The following is a 17822-nucleotide window of genomic DNA, read 5'->3' as shown; positions in this document are numbered from 1 at the left end:
GTCGTTGTTGTTTTCCGGTTCAGAAAATAAGCACGTCTGGAAACAATAGTTTAAAATATGCAGAAATTCAAAGAATTTGCTACTATTAATACGTAGCATTAATACGCCGCTTGTATACATTGTGAGTTGTTTACAACCATATTTGGCCATGAGTAGCCATATCATCATCATCATCATCATCATCATCATATACGTTGGATTATTTCATCATATACGTTGGATTACGTTGGAGCCATATACGTTGGATTATTTCATCGTTTTTTAAGCATATTTTTGTTTGTTTACGCCAATAATGTAAATTTACACAATTATAGCGATAAAGTTTCTTTACTTGGCCGTATGTGTTTTTCCGAAGATGCAAGGCGTATTGCAGGGTTGGTTCGTTTTTGCTATTTCTTATTCGTATTTCAAACGTACTTTTTCAGGCTTTTTTAGCTTGCCCTCCGATGCGTATTTTTGATTACGTCAGTTCATTTTCGTAAAATTTTAATTTCTAATTTTTTTCTTCTTTTTTGTTTTTCAAAACTACGTTTGAGCAATTATCTCCGTTCCTACTATTACATATTCATTACATTTGTTACCTTTAGCAATTCTACACTTCTGTGCAAATGCGGTGCGTTACACGGTTCCCGCCTGTAGGGACGTACTCGGCAAAGAAAGCTACGCATTGATACCTGTTTGGGTTCATATGTAAGTGAACCCCGGTATCCAGAGTAGGACCCCTGTGTGCCAGGCGATATCTTTAAGGATGAAACAAAATTCAGAGCGGTGAATTCCAGTTCACACGTGAACATGACCTAATATGAGTAGACGGTGCAACCAAGCTGCGCAGAACTCTTATTCAGCAAGTTGTTACGTGTGTCACCCGTTTGCCTGGTGAAGTGTTTCCCCCCAAAAGACGAAGCAACGAAAGAAAGAAGAGACGCAAACATGGTGTAGAAGTAAAGGAGTCGTTTACAAGTATCTCCAGGCTTTTGTCTTCAAAGCACGGAAGCAGACTCGAGTAACCCGCGGAATTTTTTTTGTTTTTGTTTTTTACTTCCCCTCTTCTGCCTTCTCATTTCGTCCCCATATCCTTTTTTCCAGTGCGAGGTAGCCAGCCGTACACTCTTAATAAAAACGGTCGTAAAAAGGTAGTAACGGCCGTATTTACTAACTGCTTACGAACCTTACTACCCCGCGGTTTTGTACGTAGGCTCTTCCACTAACAACTGCATGGTTAGTAAATTAACTGAGTGTAGGAAGTAGTATGCACTAGATTAAGGTCGTGCTTGTGACTCGGTTATGCATGGCCAGTTAGTAAACGCATGTAGCTCAGAAGAGTGTTATCGCTGGGACTTTACTAGTGGGGGCAGTGGTGCTTACTGCCTGCTTCGGTTAGTAATTCTCACAAGTGCTACATTTACTACCTCCAGTTTCTAAGTACCTAGTGTATACTGGGACAAGTAACTTGTTAGTATTCCATTAGTGAATGCCCCGACCTTTTTTTAACAGTGTACACCACTGTCTCCTTAGCCTCGTTACCTTTCCTATTGCTTTCTCTCTCTCTCCCTCCTCTCTTTCTCTCTCTTTCGTTCGTTGTCAGTCGTCAGGTTCGTTGTCAAGTCGGCGCACCGGCCAGGTGCGCCGACTTGACAACGAACCCGATGACCAATGACGGTGATTGCTTTGGTTTCTGATTGTTCACACGTCAACGAAGACTACAATCGTGAGGGTTTACAGTGAACTTATTGGCCCATCTCCCACGTCTGCAAAGACGGAAAGGCAACGTTTAGCTCTTCTTGCCCAATCTCTTGCCTCGATGAAGTACACCGCGCTATCTCACAGGGAATGTGGCCATAATGCGCTTGCTAGTAAGGCTATCAGAAAACGCTCACATTTGATAACGGACGCATATTGCTCTAAATTGAGTTTATTGGTATTTTCTACCCACACACTTCGTAGAATAGTACAGATATATCATAAGCGATCTTGATTTACGCGCGGCTATACGGTGGTAAAAGCAGACTCGACAGGACGTTTTTTTGAACAATAAACTCTCCTACCTTTTCAAGGTGCGAAATCCACCAGCTTGAGTTCTCTTACGACGGACATTATTCCGTGGACAGCCGTGATGCGTGCAGCAATAAAAACGGAGATAATAGTAACGCTTTCTATGGTCGATGGTCGATGATGGCGAGGTTAAAGCACAGGCCCCGGCACTGACTTGTTACTGTAGTAATCAACATACGCGAACGATCTGCTTATCTATAGGACAGCGGATCGTTCAACTTGTGATGCTATAACATCACAAGTTGAACCTCGCGGATAGAAAAAGGTGTTGCGGTTCTCTGCAGGCCGCTGATTCGTTCTTCCATTTAGGGAATCAGAGAGGCCCATGTAAGTACGACGCCAGCATAATGCGAGCGCGGAAGGATGTAAGGTAGACAAAACACGACGGAGCGCTGACATGTGTATATTTTAGAGTCTTGTTCTTTTATACAGACCACCTCACGTACTCGCCCTTCCACCCAGAAACTATAACAAAACCATCCGCCAGTTGACAATTACGACGTTAAAGGCCAGAGTGGAAACTCTAACCAGCCAGGAAGCAGTGGCTACACACCTTTTCTTTTTTTTTTTTTTCCGTGTCAGCATCCTGCTCGAGCTGTTGTGACGGCAACCATATACCACTAAGATAGCCGTGGATACAGGGGCATATTGTGTTCACACGAGCATGTTCACTCAAAGGCGTTCTCGCTCGCCGCCGTGCTGGATGTCAAGACGGGCTTGGGGCTCGTAACTGTTGTCAGGGGCTCGAAGCGGCCAGCCTTGTAAACGAAAGACGTCACTACGGAACAAAAGCTATTCACACAAGACAAGGCAATATCCAAAGCAGTGGCTGCACTCAATGTATCCGAATAGGAAGCCAAGTGCGATGCGACAGCTTTTGCTATGCTTGATATATAGTACAACTGTAGTTCTTTATACATTTTGAAAAGGCTACAATGTTGAATGGGTAAGGAGGACTTTGCTAAATTCTCCGATGTGCGCTCATTGGCAGTTTTAAACAGTACTTTCTATTTTCTGACTTTCTGACTTTCTGCCCTTACTAACCAATGCTTAGGTGGTTTGCTGTGAATATGTCCGTTAAAGTTTCCCAGGGACGAATGGCAGTTTGTACCCACAGGTTGGCCTGTTTCTATAAAAGAATTGTGCGTGTGATTAGGTCTACACATACTGTGGTACGCTAAAAACGTGTTTGTAAAAAAAATGAAAGCGCCTCTTAAAAAAGTTCCGTCGCCCACATCTGCTGTTCCCTTCATAGAGAAGAAAGTGCTACAAAACATTGAATTCGGTGGAAAATATGCATGCTATAGAGGTTTTTAAAGTTGGAAAGCTTTCTCAGCGTTATTTTTCTTTGCCGCGGTGTAGTATTTATGGTCAGAGATCCCTGTTTTGAACAAGCTGTTATTTTCAGCCCAATGAATGTCACAATCTTAAATACAGCAACTTAGCCATCGTCGCAAAGCCAATTATTTTCGTGCTTCGGGTTCACTGTGATACATGAAATAGCACTGAAAAAAAAATCCCGCCATCTCCACGAAGTGAATGATGATGAGAGGGGCGAAGCTAAAATTCTTAACGGTAAAACCATGAAACATTCGCCCACACATCATATAAAGACTCGACACGTCAAGCTTTCCACCGCTCCGTTGACAAGCCCGTCGACGACGTCGATGTTTGTGGTTATTATGTAGGGCTTGTTTGGGACAATGAGAATCTCGATGGGTAAGTTGGAGAATTCGGTGTGTGACATTTTAGCCACCTTGACCGTCACCTTCTGCAGAGCGTCTTGTGTCGCGTACCCCCGGTACGTGTCTTCAGCTCGCAGGCGACGAACGACAACCTCTTCTTCTTCCTATCCTCCTTGTTGGCTAGCAACGAACGCATTGAACATTTTGACCTCTTCGGCCAATCTTTGGTTAGCCAATCCCTAGGGGGATCCTGCTCCTCTCCTCCTTGTTGGCTAGCAACGAACGCGTTGAACGTTATGACCTCTTCGGCCAATCTTTGGTTAGCCAATCCCTAGGGGGATCCTGCCACAATCATCATCAATGTGCCGTGTACAATGTGCCGTGTACTGCCGGGACAGGGCCCGAGCAAGAGGAGCTTCGCCCCTAAAAAGCAAACTGCCACCGAGAAGGACGGGTCGGGTTCACGCAAACTGTCACGAGAAAGCTAGAAGCGTTGCAAGAAGGTCGATACTGGTGCTTCGAGGACGTGTCGAGCACGCGAAATGTGAAGAAATTAGGAAAACAGTAGAGAACAGTTAACCGCCACAATTGCGTGGTTCACCCGAAGGGTGGAGGGCATTATGACGTCACCGGGTGGTGACGTCATAATGCTCTCACGAAGCTGTTATTACACGCTGAGCGCTGACGCAGTTATGGCTCATAAATTATTCCCGTCGATAACGCCTCGGCTTTTATCTCGGTTTCCACCTCCTTGAAACACCGGGCTACAGACGTTCAGAGCACGCACTCCTGTTTGGCCTGATCGTCAGTGTAAAGATTGCCCATTTCTCTTCACCCGTTTAATCCTCCGATCTAAGCACTCGTTTGTAAAAGAGGAGTATGTGACCACAAGTGGTTGAAGCTGGACTCCGGGTGGCTGCAGGTCAACGCCAACAAAATACACCGGTTGACTTTGAGGGCCTCGACGTAACTTTCAGCTCGCGCTCTTGCCGTACTCTGCAAGGATTCAGGCCAGGTATAACGGGCTCAGCTCTGTTCAGGAAATGTCAAGAGTGTTGTTAAGGACTTATTGACTATCCCCAGCGGATTGTACCAAAAACCTCGGAGAGCGAAGCCGTGGAAAGGACAAGCGAAGGCACGTGAGGAGAGCAGACGTATCCTAGCCATGGAACACGCTGGTTCTGAGAAAGTAGCGGAGTAAGGTGACTGCGTTTCATCACTATAATCACCAGCCTGTCTACGCCCACTGCAGGGAAAAGGCCTCTCCCATTAATCTTCAATTATCCCGGTCCTGTGCTAACTGCGACCAATTTATCCCAGCAAACTTCTTGGTCTCATCTACCCATCTAACTTTTTGCCGCCCTCCGCTCCGCTTGGCTTCGCTAGGAATCCACTCTGTTACCCTTAATGACCAACGGTTATCTTTCCTCGGCATTACATGCCCTGCCCACGTCCATTTCTTCTTCTTGATTTCTACTAACATGTCCTTGACACGAGTTTGTTCCCTGACCCACTCCGCTCTCTTCTTGTTCCTTATTGTTACACCTACCATCTTCTGTTCCATTGCTCGCTGAGTCGTCCTCAATGCATTTCCATAAAACTAAATAATATAAAATAAAAATAAAATGAAATAAAATAAATTATTTCTGGCCACTTATTTCTGCATACGAATTGCCAGTGGAAGCCATAATGCTTTCGCAATCAAAGCACGTGGGCAGACTTGAATGCAGCGAAGAATATTTGCCTCTTCGAACGCAAGATTTGCAATGCCAAAATATTTCACTGTCTTGTTAAAGCACAAGCTTTCTTAATGGGACGGATGGCGCCCCGTCAGAAAAGTAATGAATTTCCTAATAGACCGGTTGGTCGACCGAAAAGCTCTGAATTGATCTATGGACACACGGCGCGTGCGTGAAACCGGCCCCCCATTGTGTCAAGACGCTTACTTGAAAATCGCGAATGAACGGTTCTAGATAAGATAAGATATAGATAAGATAAGATAGTATACCTTATCTCGTAACCCAAGTATCGGTATACATAGAGGTTCGTTTGCTTAGTCGCACGCGCTTGTTCTTTGTTCGGGATTAGTATTTGAAGGTTTGGCGATCGATTGGACGCACTTTCAGCGAAGGGTGGATGGACACAGCTTTAGCTCGAGTTCTGACGCAATTTTGACGCAGTTGTGATGCGAGGAAGCTTTTTTCGACTCTCCCAACTTTCTTTAGGAAGGGATGAGAGAGAAGAAACATTTAATAGAGCAAACGGTGGTGGTTGAGCCGTCACTCGGTGGAGTGGGTTCGCCTCAGTCCAGGTACTCTTGGGTACCCTTGAGTACCAGGTACCTTGAGTACCTTGAGTACTCAACAGGTACCTTGGGTACCTTGAGTACTTGAGTACCAGGTACCAGGTCTTGGGTACCCTTGAGTACGAGGTACCCTTGGCTGCAGCCCTGGCACGGATGACCAGAAAGATCTGGTCATGGTTAAGTTTTTTTTCTTGCTTAAACATTGGCGGAGTCTTAGATCAGTGTGTCTAAGCTAAGCCATGTTAAAACTGAGCTGCGCTTGAGGGCGTGAGGCATGAACCTAAGCAAGCAAGATCCGCGCGTGATCGTGGGTAAACTGTGTAAATGAAAGCAGTAGCGTAGCACATACCTTTCGGAAGAATTCACCGGGAACACATTTACGCTCACAGTGCGATTTCGTTAACGACTAAAACTTTCGTTGACGAGGCGAACAGTTGAATAATTTTGCACTTTATGTTTTTTTAAAGCTAGTCTGGCTTGAAGGAAGCAGTAGTGTAGCACACATCTTTCGAACGAGTTGCCCTAAGCCAGACTGTCGTGATGCGTCACGTTCCCTGCTCTGCGAAAAGCCTCCTTGTTAAAATATAGCTTTCATAGCTTTCAAGATCCCCCCACAAGAAGAAAAAAAAAAAACTCTCAGCGATTGAATTTTTTTCTCATCAATAAATTCTGCCTCGTTAGACCAATTGTTCCGTATCGGGCTGTAACACTTTTTTTTTTTGTGCGGAAAAGAATCCAGGGATTACGTTCTTTCGCCTTATTCACTTCTAGTTTTGCTACAGTTATTCAGATGCGAAAGCAAAAGTAAATAAAAGCAAACGACGGAACATGTACATACACCTTTATCCATTCCTCCGTTTTCTTTAAAGTTCAAATTTAGGTTTGTATGCGCCGAAGCAACACTTTGGCCTCTTCTGTTGTCCCCCATTGAGAGCTAGGGATTTATTTTGACAAGAAGGTAGTTTTAACTTTGACGTATTTTCTCTTTATTTCATTCCCCAGGCCGCCCATATTTTAAGCCGTTTTTCGAATTGCTGAATAGAGGTGTATGAGCTCCGCTGCCCGATTTATCAACAGCGCAGTGCGGTTTAACAAAATTTGTTCCCACGAGGGCTATGGTCGGGATTCTGCTTAAGAGAGCTGCCTTTGAGTGCTTGTACTGTGCATATACAAAGTGTGTTATTTCTAGTGTTCACCCTGCAAAATTATTTTTTCGTGTGCTGGGATGTGCTTCAGTGAGGCGCTTTGAGTTTGAAAGGACGCACCACTGGCGTGTATCAAAAGTCAAGGAACTGGCTTAAAAGTTAACCTTTGGGATCTGGTGGCTTCGACAACGTATGATTATAAAAAGGTGAACTAAAATCAGAGTACCTTGGTACAAGTGTCCCGACACACACGCACGCATGCGCATAGACACACATGCGTGCATGTACGACCACACACACGCGCACGCACACATTCTTACGCTGACACGCACGCACGCAGACGAATGCACATGCACACCTAAACACAATTATTTCATCTCCCGCCTGTGACGTCATTGCTACCGCATATGGGTTGCTCCGCAGTCAGCAGCTGGGGCATTGAAAGTCTTTTCCTGCTTTGTAAGACATAAGAACAGGTGCAGCAGATATGCTCGTTAAGCACCAATGAGCGCAAAGGACTTGACTAAATATTAAAAAGAACAACTGCTACTTAGGCCATTTTTGTCAGACTGAACGCATTCAGCATCTGGGCTCGTAGTCATCCATCATGAAAGTGGTCCCACGCAGTAATAATCTCGAAACCTCTCTACAAGATATGATAAAAAACGAAACAATCGAGTGTGCAAAAATGAGGTTCTGATCAGTACTTGCTTACCTATACATATAGGTAATCAGCAATATATTATCATAACTGCAATTATACAAGTCATTGCAAATGAACTGTCTGATAGGGCTTACTAAGTGGACATTGATTCCTTAGAGTGAAGGCGAAATATTTCAGATAAGAGCATGAAAATATGCTTCAGTGTGTTTATCACATCCTCCTGAAGAGCTGAAAGATAGAAACACAAATTCGAAGAATTTCGCGTCTCACGCGCTGGCCAAAAAGAATTCAGCGCTTGGAATGAAGGGAATATTGTTTGAAAGCATGTTTGTAACCATGCAAGCTATTCTGTGATTCATTATATTTTGAAGTGTTACTATGTTTCAAGCTTGAAATAAGAGAGAAAAAAATGTGTTTTATTTTACATTATTTTGATATTCTAACCGCTCCTTTTCACACATTTCTAGGTCTCTTTCATTTGTCATTTTAGACTGCTCAGAACTGCTCCAAAGCGGCTGCGTATTTTTTTTTTTATTTGAGATTTCTTTTTCGCCAGAGCAGATTTTGGCGTCCCGGGGACTGATTGGAACTCTTTTGTATGAGCAAATGAAAGACACTACCTGGCGCAGTTTAAACATAAAGAATATGTGAAGCACGAATTTCCGTGCAATTGTAAATTTTGCAATGAGAGATTGACTAGTAAATTATTTTCTAGTTGTGTAGGAAAATATATGCCTGCTTTTTAGCAAACAAAAACTCGATCTACTGAGCTGGTTAAATGAGTTCATAATATGTTGCTGAAGATGAAGTCAGAATTTAAAGTTATTTCTAGGCACTTGCGGTCCACCTGTTTAACAAGACTTCCCATCTATTGTATTAGACAAAAATCCTTGTAGTTACAACAATTCCGTTTGAGTTTGGAGCTATGTAAAGGCCGGAGAATACTGTACATTTTCTTTTTGAGATATTGAAGGTTAGTTTATTGTTGATAAGCAGTTGTGGCAGATGAAATAAATTCGCAGTGGCAGCGATTTCTATTCGATTTAGCTTTTAAATAAAAACAGATCTCCCTATCATCTGCGTACATAATATCATGGCAGCGTTCGAGTACTAAAGGATGTACTAGTTGATATACAAAGAAAATGGCATTGGCCTCAAAATTTATCCCTGTGGCACACTGTAGTTGAAACTGTGCTGCCTAATTTTATAAATTGTTTCCTTCCCGTGATGCGGATGTGACGTATTTGAAAAATATCTTTGACCTGTAAATATATGATTCCATAATAAACTTTTGTGGTTAACGCAATCCGAGAATTTTCGATGTAAATAAAAATGCCGATTGCATATTGTTCGTTGTTTACAACATATGTAGTCATTCGCCTAAGCAGACTATACTGCTGCAGCCTTTATTCTTGTTTTGTTTTTCAAAGTCAATTTCTGTTGTGCGCAAGTATCTCATGTTCTTCTCAGAAAGAGTTTTATTGTTTCACTAGTAATTTCTCGAATATTGCCTTCCTATAACTAAAGATGAACATTGTTCTGTAATTATATCTTTTGTATAATCATTAGTATATTGGTAGGCGACCTGAGCGAGTTGAGGACTGCTGACAAAAATGCTAATGTTGCTGGATGATGAATACAGGAGCTTGAACTGCTCCAGGATTTTTTGCTCCGATTAAAGCTTTACGTGCATAATTTCAGTGGTACCTGTACTATCATTCACAAACAAATTCAACATATGAATACGAAGGATGGGAAAATTGTGAGGTGGAAACTGTGAGGACAGGTGTTAACCCATTAAACTTAAGCGCAATGTATGTTAGGACAGGTGTTAACCCATTAAACTTAAGCGCAATGTATGTTTCGAAAAATTTTTGGCGAAGCAACTTCTCGTAGAATTCTCGCGCTGTCATTTCTATTAATTACACAATTAATAATTTTTCGCATCTGATTTGATACTTGTTCGCATATCTTGATCAGTGTTCTTTCAATTTAGGTTTTCGCACAAAGATAACATTGTATTTCTGAAATATTAGTACTGGTTCTTATAGTACGCGCTGTCCTCAACTTCTCTGTTTTTTATACCTCTTGCCTTTGGTATGTATAGCAAAAAGACACACTTAGTTTCTCACGGGACCCGCCACGGTGGCTAAGGCGTTGCGCTGCTGAGCACGAGGTCGCGGGTTCGATTCCCGGCCGTGGCGGCCGCTTTTCTGATGGAGGCGAAAAGCAAAAACGCTCGTCTGCGTGAGATTTCGGCGCACGTTAAAGATCCCCACGTGGTCAAAATTAATCCGGAGCCCTCCACTACGGCGCGCCTCTTCGCCTGCTTTGCGTCGGTGCGTTAAACCCTACAATCAATCAAATCAAGTTTCTCACGGGTGAATGCACGTAGAATATCATGGTTTTTTAAGATGTTTTAAAAACTTAATTCTCGTGGATACATTAAAATACGCCGAAATCTCGTTCTGCATGATGGGCGCTCATCTCTAAAGGGGCCCATGCACACAAAATACAAGTTTCTTTTATTCGAAATATTTGGTGTTTTATAGTGATCCGAGTGCTTTTCCGGAAGCAAATGATGCTTTATTCACTGAGAAATTAATCAATTTAAGTTAAAATTTTGATTCATTCTCCCGCCAAATCGTGGGTGTCGTGACGTATGCCATGACGTCACATTTCCGGGTCTTCAAGCGAACTCCAAGTGTGCTGTTCAGCCTGCAGCGGGCTGCCGGGCCTTGTTTTCCGTCATTCCTCCTAGAGAGCGTCAGCATATATACTGCTCCGCAACGCTATTCGCCTTTGCTTTGACCGCATTTGCACCTGGCTTGTTTTTGTCACGGTAGGTAGTAATTGCTTCTTGAAACATGGGCTATGTTCGACAAATAGGGTCACTCAAGATAATGTCACTCACGCCAATTTGCCAGTGTCGTCTGAGACAACCCCAAAGCGGCGCTCTGCTGTGCAGCTATAACAAGCATAGTGCGCGCAGTACCAACAGCAGTACGCACTGGTACTTCTATGTTTATGTGTACTTTCGTAACTTCCATTGTTTCACCCCACCATTCTTGCTGCTATAAATTGAATATGCATTACACTCAAGCGAAAATAGCTCGCTCGGCAAGCTTATAAGCACTGGCTAATCTGCGTTTGCTTTTGCCGGCCTCAGCCAATCGCACAGCTGGGCATATGACATCATAGGTTCTGTTCGGGAAATGAGCTAGTGAGTCGCATGGCCATTCATTTTTTTCCTAACTATATAGCTTATTTGAGCGGAGTTTGCGTTAAAAGCGGTGTCAGTATGATTCCGACGAGGCAATCTTTCGAATGAACCAAACTTGCGTTTTGTGTTCATGGCCCCTTTAATTGCCCCTTGCAAGCACTAGTTGTAGTACTGCGGGTCACGTACGACGCAGTTCATATATTTGGTCAAGCTACAACAAAAGCTTAAAAGCAGTTTCGCTGAATTGGAAGGAAAAGTTCCTGTGTTCGGCGGAGTGAGGATTCCCATATGAGCCGAATGTTGGAGGTGCGCCAGTGAAGCAGCTCGTTAATTTACACCTTACAGCAATTTACAGCGAGTGTGGCTAATATATTTAGTGACCTTGCAGTATGGTTACTAGATACGGCAAAAGAAGAACATGACAAAAATGCGATGGTGCCATTTATTCTGAATCGCGCTGATAGGCGGCACCAACGTTTCATAACGTGGAATTGGTTCAGGGTTTATATATCGCTCTCTCATTTTTTAATGTGATCCATTCCCACGTCGAAGAACTAATCGTTTGTGTGAAGAACAGCATATAATACAACATGGATAATATAACAGCCGTAATATAACATGAATATACACTTAACATGACGGATAGCAATTACGGCAAGCCTGTAAAAAAAATGTGCAAACCTCAGGAACGGGCAGTATGAGACCACACCTGCGAGAATATTTTCCCTGCGGAAGCTTCTAGCTCATTACCCGTGAAAGCCCGCCGCACGACTATCCATAACTCTGCGCCGTTAGCTGTAAAAAAACTGCCGCTTTCAGAGCTGCTCTCTCTGGAATGACACTATCGAAAATTCTCCCAGAGCAGGGAACGCGTTAGTCCGTCGATGCTTCAGCAATCACGCAATTTGTCGCTATTGTTCTTTCCGACTCCCTTCGATGATGATCAACCAACGGCAGAACGACTACATTCAAAACAACAGCGTGGCGACGGCACGAAGAAGGTGATGCGAGACTGCCCGCTGATCTAACAGCGGGTTTATTTTGCCGTTGCGAGGTATATACTCTAAGAAAAACTAGAAGAAAATCGGGAAGGGTGAAGGAAAACAAACACACCTCTACAATATTTCCCTACAGTGAAATAAACTCGCTTTTGTTAATTGAGCCCCCATGCAGGCTCGTTTGCCTTCTTTGTCCCGTCGTAGCGCTATTTTTTTTTTTTTTTTTCGAATTTCATCACGTACCAACAAACCCGCACTGGCACACGCTTTCAGTTCATGGCACTAAGCTACACAAGAAGATTGCACAACTGCACCTGCCTTTGGCGCTATTCCTTGGCGGAGACCCTAATCCCCGGCTGAAGAGTAGGAGGAAGAGGCGGCGGCCTTGTGGGCTCCCATCGTCGCGGTCTTGACGCAGCAGGGTACAGGAGGGAGCACGTCCTCAGCGGAATGGCGTCCTGGGCGGCATATGATGGGATGCCGGTGGCGGCGGCGGGAGCTGTGCAGGTCTTGCCCCAGCGGCGGGTAGCCACATGCGGGAGGCGCTGCGGGCTCTGCACGGCCCCGGTGCCGGAATCCCGGAAGCGTCAGCGCTGGCGGCGCCCCCATCGCCGTGGTGAGCCCGAGTCGACGGCGGCGGCGGTGGCTGGGGATGCGGATCCCGACCGCGCGCTGCCGCCCTGCGCACGCGGACCGAGAAGCCATCGATCCGGGCTCGGAGAGCGAATCGATCCAGACGCGCACGCCGACGTCGGCGCTCGTGCGTTCGCCTCTGTGTAGCCGCGCAGTACTAATAGCGATTTTGAATTTGTCAGGACGGAGTGAGGGCGGAAGAAGAGCAACGTATCCCTTCCGCGCGACACGCTAAAAAAAAATTATTCTAAGGAACGCGTGGCCAGTGGAAGAATTTTCCCGTGAGGACAAGAGCGGGCCGCGTGCGTCGAGATGGGAATGAAGTCAGGCTTTTCGAGCCCGGCAGTCACTGAAAGGGACGAAGTGAAACGAAGGGAAGTCCCTTCAGGTTGTGAGTTGACAAATGATTCTCAATAAAGGAAAAAGGTTTGCTGCCTTCTCGGGAGGCTTCTGTCTATCATGCGTAGATGCTGGTGCGATTTAAAGATCTACGTGTAATTTTTCTGAAGTCGTGAAATAAATGCTTCCAGCAGTAGCTGCAGCTCATATCAAAATATTTGTGCTGCGTGGACATAGCCAACAAAATAACTGGCCCCGTTTCTGCTCGCTTCAATGCAAATGTCGTCGGAAGATGATAGTCGTCTTCTGCACCTGCCCCGATTCCCCTCCCATGTATTTGTTTTGAAGGATTGTTTCAACTTTTCGCCAGAAAGCTGGATCGGGGGACGGACGGTCAGACGGACGGAGAGTCCAGACCAAAATAACTAACCCAATTGGTAACCCAGTTTTAAGTAACCCAAAAAAGACTCGTCTTTAAAAGAATTAGATGGTTGTTTCACGAACTTGAACGCGTATTCCGCGCGAGTGTGCCCTTCCCCTCATTTCTGCCACCATCCTTTTACCTCACTCTCCCAGTAGAAAATGACGACATGTAAAAATTTCTGTAGTTCGTCGTATTTTCGCGTGTCGTACTGTCGTCTGGTCGTATTCTTGACGTGTCGTGATTCTGATTTTCGGTCGTGTGTCTTATTCCTGTCCTGATTTTGATGTTCCGTCATGCCGAATTCCTGTCTTGTTGTAATCCTAATGTTCCATCAGTAGCTGCGAATGGTTTGAATTTTATAGCCCATTCTGAAGAGTATACTTCCTGTTTAGCTGGTTACTTGAGTTATTGTTTGTGAAATTATTTTTCCTAGTTTTTTTTTGCCCGCTTAAAGACAGCACCTTCACGTACACTGTTCCGCCGTGACAGCTGCGCCTAAAGCACACCTTATTCTTGGCACCGGTACAACTTTGCTCACCGAGCTTCATACTCCGGCGACGCGAATATTCAAAGTTAGGCGCAAATACGCTCACGCATATCCCAGTCGAAAATGACGGCAATAAAAATTTCTGTGGTTTGTCGTATTTTCGCGTGTCGTATTTGGTCGTTTGTCGTATTTTCGCGTGTATTGTCGTATTCTTGACGTGTCGTGATTGCCGTATTTTCGCGTGCCGTATTTTGTCGTTTGTCGCATTTTCGCGTGTATTGTCGTATTCTTGACGTGTCGTGATTCTGATGTTCTGTCGCGTGTCGTATTCCTGTACTTATTTTGATGTTCCATCATGCCGAATTCCTGTCTTGTCGGGATCCTGATGTTCCATCAGTAGCTGCGAATGGTTTGAATTTTATTGCCCATTCTGAAGAGTAGCGTAAATTGTAGTTCTGTTGTGACTACGGGAATGTTTGTCGTTACGACAGAAATGTGTGTCGTAACAACAGATGTCTTAGTCGTAAGAACAGGACATGTTGTGACAACGAAGTTTTTTTGTCGTTGGACAAGAATTCCTGTTAGGTTTCTGCGGTATTTCTGTTGTAATTTCAGACTGGGATAGAACTTAAAAGTCGTTTCACTAGGACTAATTCGGGTGTAGTGCTCGAGCAGGGGCAGCGCCGTTTGGGTATGCGCGGTAGCAGACGATGCACATGCTCCTGCAGCGTCACACAGCGAATATCCTGGGTGTTGCCAAGCAACGTTTTTTTTTTTGTTGCTCCCATGGTATACTTCTTATCTATGAACTTGATTGAGAGGCTTCACACTCCGACAGAACGATTTTGCCTAGCAACCCTCTTCCTTGGCTGTGGTCGACGCATGTCAATGAGTTGAAACACTGGAATATTCGTTTTCCGGTGGCACGCACCCTTGGCTCTACTCACACGCAACACGAATATCCGAAGAGAGGGGGGGGGGGGGGATATACGCACGAACGCACATGCGGCGATCGATCAGACGTATTGGCCCCTCGTGAGGTCACTCATCGGTCGCTCCCGCATTGCGTGAGAAGGGCAAGAGACCGCCGTGCTGTTTACGCTGCTTTCGCGGGGAAAAACTGCGCAGGGACTCTTTCAATTTCTCACGGCGCTGCTGGACGGCAGGAAACCGTCAGTAGGTAGGCCCGGCAGGCTAGCGTGGTCCCGTCGCGACAGAAGCCGTACGCCCCGAAATCGGGGATCGGGAGGCGCAGGATACAAAGAGGACCAATCAACGCCTCAGAGCATCACTGTAGCCACAAAGTTCGTTGCGGTCGCCCAAGCGCGCGGACGGGTACTACTCGATAATGCTACATTTGTTGGTTGGTTGTCTTTGTACTGGCCGTTGGAAGGCTACTATGCGATTGAAGACCCCCGCCCCTCTTTGTGTCTCAGCGCGCTCGCCGCCTGCGCGGTACGTATGCACAGGTGCCGTCATGAGTAATTGGAACAAGGATCATGAATTTCACAAAAACTTGTCTTAGTGGCTTTACGACAGCCCTTCCCGGTTTACAGGGAGCTTTTTGCATTAGGGAAGCCTCCTTTGAACACACACCCATGCAACCAAGCAGTTTCCGGAAGAAGAAATTCTTGTAAATTTATGAGACCATGTTTCAATTAGTTTTCACGGCCCCTGAACATGAATTCGCTTAGTGCGTTGTGGCGGCCAACTGATCAGCAGGCGACTATGAATGGCGGCTGTCTTTGTGAACCCGGAACCCTTCGCTGTAAGTACTATCGGGATAAATTGAAATGCGAACAGCGGTGCGTGTGGTTTTTAGTATGTGATACACATTCTAATATATAATATAATATATGTAATATATGTATAATATATTATATATAATAAATATAATATTAGTATAATATATATACTAACATATAATTAGTATATGATACACCGGTACTCACCTACGGGGCAGAAACGTGGAGGCTCATTAAGAGGGTTCAACTTAAATTGAGGACGACTGAGCGCGCAATGGAACGGAAGATGATAGGTGTAACATTAAGGGACAAAAAGAGAGCGGAGGGGGTCAGGGAACAAACGCGTGTTAAGTACATATTGTATAGTAGAAATTAAGAAGAAGAAATGGACGTGGGCAAGGCATGTAATGCGAAGGCAAGATAACCGTTGGTCATTAAGGGTAATAGAGTGGATCCCTAGAGAAAGCAAGCGTTGCAGGGGGCGGCAGAATGTTAGATGGGCAGATGAGATCAAGAAGTTTGCGGGGATAAATTGGTCGCAGTATGCCCAGGACCGGGGTAATTGAGGATTAATGGGAGAGGCCTTTGCCCTGCAGTGGGCATAGATAGGCTGGTGATGATGATGATGATGACACATTGTAAGCGAGGGGCTACACTTGCACAGTAAGAACAAGTTACCAGAGGGCTTTCCCAACCTTGTACCTGCTGTGCATACACGGCCCTTCGCCAGGGAGCGCAGCATGTTGTACTGAAAACCACGCGCACCGTTGTTTGCATTTCAATTTATCACGATAGTACATGTGGGAAACTTTCAGGGGCGTCTTCAAGAGAGAGAGAGAGAGAGAGAGAGAGAGAGAGAGAGAGAGAGAGAGAGAGAGAGAGAGAGAGAGAGAGAGAGAGAGAGAGAGAGAGGGGGGGGGGTTTATAACGCTAAACTTGCCAAAAAGGGGCGTTCACGTCTGAGCTTTCCAGCTACAAATCTCGTCCGATATTTCCACGCGGATGAATGTGCTCTTGCAGCTAGAAATGGAATTCGAGATTGGAGGTTCGCGTCGCAAAATTAAGGGTGCGACTCCACACCGGGCAACTACACGGATCCCGCGGCAGGAAAAGAGATCTGACTTGTGTAGCTCAAGTGGCTTATGTACACCTGGAGCAGAAGAGAGCTACATTTGGAATATAAGGCTTTCGGAGCATTCAATGCGGCCAGTGGGGCCCAAGAGCCGCCACCGTTGAACTGTCAATCGCCCCCATGGACGCATCGAGAGTGCAGGCCACCGAAGATGCGGATGAGTTCAAGCCTTCGGCTGATGTAACGGAAGGAGACGTAAACTGTCAGAGACACGAGGCGCCACCTCAACGAGGGACGGCGGATGGGCACCCCAAACTGAATGCAAGGTGATAGTACTTTTGCGCCTGGAATTGGAGCATGTCTTTCGAAAAGTGGAGATCGAGTTGTAAAAACAGAAGCTCGAAGAGGAGGAGGAGGAGGAATAAACTTTAATTCAGGCCCAATCTGACTCCGTGTGTGGAGGCAGACCAGTGGGAGACTCCTTAGTCCAGGAGTCCCTGGCTCTGGCTGGCAGTCCGGGCCCGTCTCACCAGGTTAAGCTGGGAGCCGGGTTCAGAGCTGGACAGCTGCGCCGCCCACTGTGAAGGGGAGGGGTGGGGATTGGGAGGGAGGTCGGGTGTGTGGGAGCATTCCCATACGATGTGATACAGTGTACCCCTTTCGGGGCAAAACTTGCACTGTGGTGAGTGAGAGGTGGGGAAAATCAAATGCCAAAGTGTATTGTGAGGGAAGGTCGGGGCTTGAAGTTGACGGAGAATGATTTCATCGGCTTTTGTTAGAGACGGGTGAGGTGGAGGGAAGGTGCGACGAGAGAGCTTGTAGTGTGTGAGTATGTCATTGTAGGTGAGTAGGGGGTGGGCATCCAGGGTGGTAGGAGGGGGGTCGGGGGCAATGGCCCGGTGTACCACTTCTCGGGCCGCGTCGTGCGCCGCTTCATTGCCGGCCAACCCACAATGGCCAGGGGTCCATAAAATGTGGCACTCCTCAGGGAGGTAAGAGGAGTGTTCAATGATGCGTAGGGCAGTGCGAGGGAGTAGACCTTTTTGAAGG

The 17822-nt window shown here is 45.6% G+C and overlaps 1 protein-coding gene across 2 annotated transcripts in view; it reads right to left on the bottom strand.

Moving 5' to 3' along the window:
- LOC144174752 (uncharacterized) overlaps positions 1–12710 on the bottom strand; it is a 28321-nt gene extending 15611 nt beyond the window's left edge. Inside the window, exon 1 of one of the 2 annotated variants that reach the window (XM_077703599.1) lies at positions 12391–12710. The gene's annotated coding sequence lies outside the window, so the exon portion shown is untranslated. Of the gene's footprint in view, positions 1–2045; positions 2362–12390 lie in introns of those variants that run through there. The other variant, XM_077703598.1, reaches the window with a different exon arrangement.
- Between the last annotated feature and the right edge of the window lie 5112 nt (positions 12711–17822).

This window comes from Haemaphysalis longicornis, unplaced genomic scaffold (genome assembly GCF_048455015.1).
Source record: "Haemaphysalis longicornis isolate Haplotype H1 unplaced genomic scaffold, Haemaphysalis longicornis Haplotype H1 scaffold_3, whole genome shotgun sequence".
NCBI lineage: Eukaryota > Metazoa > Arthropoda > Arachnida > Ixodida > Ixodidae > Haemaphysalis > Haemaphysalis longicornis.
The sequence above is the reverse complement of the archived record's forward strand: the minus strand, read 5'-3'. Positions and strand labels throughout refer to the sequence as shown.